Source organism: Phodopus roborovskii, unplaced genomic scaffold (assembly GCF_943737965.1).
Source record: "Phodopus roborovskii unplaced genomic scaffold, PHOROB, whole genome shotgun sequence".
Lineage (NCBI taxonomy): Eukaryota > Metazoa > Chordata > Mammalia > Rodentia > Cricetidae > Phodopus > Phodopus roborovskii.
Window position 1 is genome coordinate 35,760,216 of NW_026125295.1, and position 4,530 is coordinate 35,764,745.

Sequence of the window (4,530 nt, forward strand, 5' to 3'; positions counted from 1 at the left end):
GATGTTCCTGTTTGACTATGGCACAAGACAAAGACTGAAGTCATTCAGGGTATGCTGGCTGTTTGGATGCCCTTCATGTGAGTGGGCAAGGCTGCCACACAGAGGGATTCCCAGTGCCAGAAAGAAGAGATGCCACATTTATACGATATTCGTTTCTTTTCTATCACTGTGACAAAACACCACGACCAGGGTAACTTACAGAAGAAAGTCTAGTTGATCGTATGGTTTCAGAGGCTGAGAGCCCACTAAGGAAGAGCAAGGCTGAACGCTCACACCATGAACTGCAACATGAAGCTGAGAAGAGTAAACTCAGACTGTGGAAGTCTTCAGACCCTCAACGTGTACCACCAGTGACACGCCTTCAACAAGTCTGCACCTCCCAAACATAGTCACAACTGGGGACCGAGTATTCAAATGACCAAGACTATTGGGAGACACCTCATTTAAACCCCCACATAAGCCAACCCTCATCCTCACCATAATTGTTTTAAAAGAGTTCTGAAATTGGAAGTTAATTGATGTAATGGATTTTATGGCTGAGGGTAACCAGGAAGTGATGGTTGATCTGTTTAGGTGTAAGCTTTCCTAAGCCCATTTTCTTTCTTTTTCAGACTGACTTCTCACTTCTGATAGCCCATTGGTCTTTGTGTGGAAACTATAAGAAAAGCTTGCTGTTTCTTTCCCTCTTTGAGTGATTTTTGTGGTTCAACAACTAAGGACCTGTGTTCTATCTTATCAAATGTTATTGAATTATCTGTTGCAATTCCTTTATATTCTCCTATTAACATGGGTTTTGACAGTTTGATCATCTCTACTATGTGTTTAACAGAGCTATCAGAGGATAGAAGGTCAAGGGTGAGCTTGTCCTGTTTCCTGAACTCAGAAAATTCATTCATATTTTTCAAAACAAAACTGAAAGTGTGTTTTGACCTGAGAGAGACTAAAATCTGAGTTTTGTCACTTCACTATGACCTGGAACAAGTTACTGAATCTTTCTAGTGCTGTTTCTTTATATGTAAATTGTAGCTAGTGACACCTAACTCAACAGAAGATAGTAAAAATGTATATATATAGTTTTGAGTTCATACCTAACTCAAAGTTGTACAAAAAGTTCTACCCATCCTCCACTTGTTAAGATAGTCTTATTATTATTTCTTAATTTGTTTTATAACACTTCTGGAGAAAGTTTGCTGTTTTGCATGGTTAGTATTCTTTCCACAGTAATAAAAAGAAAATGAATTATAGGCTATTTTCTACTAAATTATCCACAACCTGATCTTTAAGTTCATTTCCAAAAAGGGTTATATTATCTACTTACAGAAAGAAACAGACTACTTATTGCATACTTACTTTGATAATAAGATATCTTCCCCTTTTCAGCTCGGAGGAAGCAACGGTGCAACCTTCTTCGGTAATCCCGAATCTGGGTTCATCCAACACCAGCTGCCTCCACCATGCCGCCCAAATTCGACCCCAATGAGATTAAAGTCGTGTACTTGAGGTGCACCAGAGGGGAGGGCGGTGCCACATCTGCCTTGGCCCCCAAGATCGATCCTCTGGGTCTGTCTCCAAAAAAAAAGTTGGTGATGGCATTGCCAAGGCAACAGGTGACTGGAAAGGTCTAAGTATTTACAGTGAAATTGACCATCTAAAACAGACAGGCCCAGTTTGAGGTGGTGCCCTCTGCCTCTGCCTTGATCATTAAAGCCCTCAAGGAGGCACCAAGGGACAGAAAGAAGCAGAGGAACATTAAACACAGTGGAAATATCACTTTTTGATGTGATTGTCAGCATTGCCGGCCGAATGAGACACCGGTCTTTAGCCAGAGAATTTTCTGGAACTATTAAAGAGATCCTGGGTACTGCACAGTCTGTAGGCTGCAATGTGGATGGCTGCCACCCTCATAACATCAATGATAACATCAACAGTAATGTAGTGTAATGCCAAGCTAGTTAAGAAGCAACAAGAGAAAATATTTCAATAAAAGATATCTGATAACAAAAAACAATTTTTTATTAATTTATTTTATTTTATATAACAAAGTCCAACTAAATGAAAACAAACATATATACACGATATTTGGGAATTTGGGCGTTGTTCTTTCCAAACTACTTCCTGCTGGTAAGGGGCCCTGTCATGGGGGATTCGAAGAAGATTCAGAAATCTTGGCTGTAGTCTGTAAGGCTGCTTTGTCCAGCTGTTTTGAATGTAGGATCACCTTGTACTCTTTTTCAGGAGGTCTGGCGTGATCAAACCACATTAGTCTGGAAGGAATCCACATCTTTTCATTTTCTGTGGAAACAAAAATAGAAATCCTTTTCCCCAGTAACTTGTCCTTGAACTTAAATTTTGGAGTCAAAGCATTTTTTTAAATTTAATTTATTATTTTACATGTCGATCCCAGTTCCCTCTCCCTCCCTCCCTCCCTTCCTCCCTCCCTCCCTCCCTCTCTCCCTCCCTCCCTCCTTCCCTCCCTATTACCCTCTCTGCCCTCTCACATGCACTCTAAACACCCTCCCCTCCCATCCCCCACCCCAATTCCATATGTAGGGGAATGACATCCAGTTGGGGTCATGTAGATCTGACAGGTCATGTGAAGTAGGGACTATGGCTTCTCTCCTGTCTCTAGATTAAGGCAGTTATCCCTCTGTGGGGGATGTGTTCGCAAAGTCCTTTTGTGCACCAGGGATACATCCTGGCTCCACTGTCTGAGGTCCCTTAGACTGCTCAGTCCTTCTGGCTGAGACCCATATTCATGGGGGCCTTAGTCAGTCCCATGCTGGCTTCCCAGCTATCAGTCTAGTGGCCCGTTAGCTCCTCCTTGTTCAGGTAAGCTGTCTGTATGTGTTTCTGCAGCCTGGTCTTGTCCTCTCCATCTGCATCTGGGTTCTACTTCCACTCAGTGTTTATGTATGGGTGTTTGCTCCTGTTTCCAATAGGCATTAGTTGAGGGCTCCATGGATAAGTTAGTTGTTGATCTCACTCTCTGGGAAGGGCATTTATGATAGCCTTTCCATGGAAGGTCAAATTGTTAGTTGGGAACAGTCTTGTAGTTCTCTAGACCTTTCTTTGTGTTCAATTTTATCTTCAAACCAATATTGGCTCCCTCTTTTATGTTCTCTCTCTCTGTCTCTCTCTCTCTTTCCTATCTTCTATTCCTAACCAGGCTCAATCTTCCTGGTCGCACATGTTTTCCTTTCCTCCCCCTCATTTTCTCCTACTTCTCTCTCCATTCGCTGCCCCCCCCCCACTTCACCTGAGCTCTGGGGGACTTGACCCTTCCCAGTTCTGTGAGGGACTTTATATGAATCTCTTAGAATACACCTTGTATCCTAGTTCCTCTGGTGATGTGAATTATAGGCTGGTGATCCTTTGATCTAGGTCTAAAATCCATATATGAGTGCTTACATACTGTGTTCCTCTTTTTGTGATTGGGTTACCTCATTCAGGATGGTTTCTTCAAGTGCCTTCCACGTGCCTGGGAATTTCAAGATACCATTATGTTTTTCTGCAGAGTAGTATTCCATTGTGTAGATGTGCCACATCTTCATTAACCATTCTTCAATTGAGGGGCAGCTAGGTTGCTTCCAGTTACTTGCTATTACAAATAGTGCTGCTATGAACATAGTTGAACAGATGTCTTTGTTGCATGGATGTGAATCCTTTGGGTATATGCCTAAGAGGGGGATTTCCGGGTCCTGTGGTAAACTAATTCTCATCTTCCTAAGGAACTGCCATACTGATCTCCAAAATGGCTGTATGAGTTTGCACTCCCACCAGCAGTGGAGGAGTGTTCCACTTTCTCCACATCCTCTCCAACATAAGTTATCACTGGTGTTTCTAATTTTAGCCATTCTGGCAGGAGTAAGATGGTATCTCAAATTTGTTTTGATTTGCATTTCCCTGATAGCTAAGAATGTGGAGCATTTTCTCAAGTGTCTTTCAGCCTTTTTGATTTCCTATATTGAGATTTCTTTCTTCGGTTCTGTACTCCATTTTTTAATAGGGTTATTTGGTGTTTTGTTGACTAGTTTCTTGAGTTCTTTGTATACTTTGGAGATCAGCCCTTTGTCGGATATAGAATTGGTGAAATCTTTTCCCAGTCTGTGGGCTGCCGTTTGGTCTTGTCCACTGTGTCCTTTGTCTTACAGAAGCTTCTAAGTTTGAAGAGGTTCCATTTATTAATTGTTTCTCTCAGTGTTTGTGCCCCTGGAGTTATGTTCAGGAAGCGGTCTCCTATACCAATTTGTTCAAGGGTACCTCCTACTTTCTCTTCTAAGAGGTTCAATGTGGCTGGATTGATGTTGAGGTCTTTGATCCATTTGGACTTGAATTTTGTGCATGGCGACAGACATGGGTCTATCTGCAGTCTTCTACACACCCTCATCCAATTGTGTCAGCACCATTTGTTGAAGATGCTGTCCTCGCCCCAGTGTATAATTTTAGCTGTTTTGTCGAAAATCAGGTGTTCATAGGTGTGTGGATTAATATCAGGATTTTCAATTCGATTCCATTGTTCTACCTGTCTAT

At 41.9% G+C, this 4,530-nt stretch overlaps 1 pseudogene; it reads left to right on the forward strand.

Annotated features, from left to right (window-relative positions):
- Window positions 1-1,439: 1,439 nt before the first annotated feature.
- On the forward strand, window positions 1,440-1,956 carry LOC127213468 (60S ribosomal protein L12-like; annotated as a pseudogene).
- The last annotated feature ends 2,574 nt before the right edge of the window (window positions 1,957-4,530 follow it).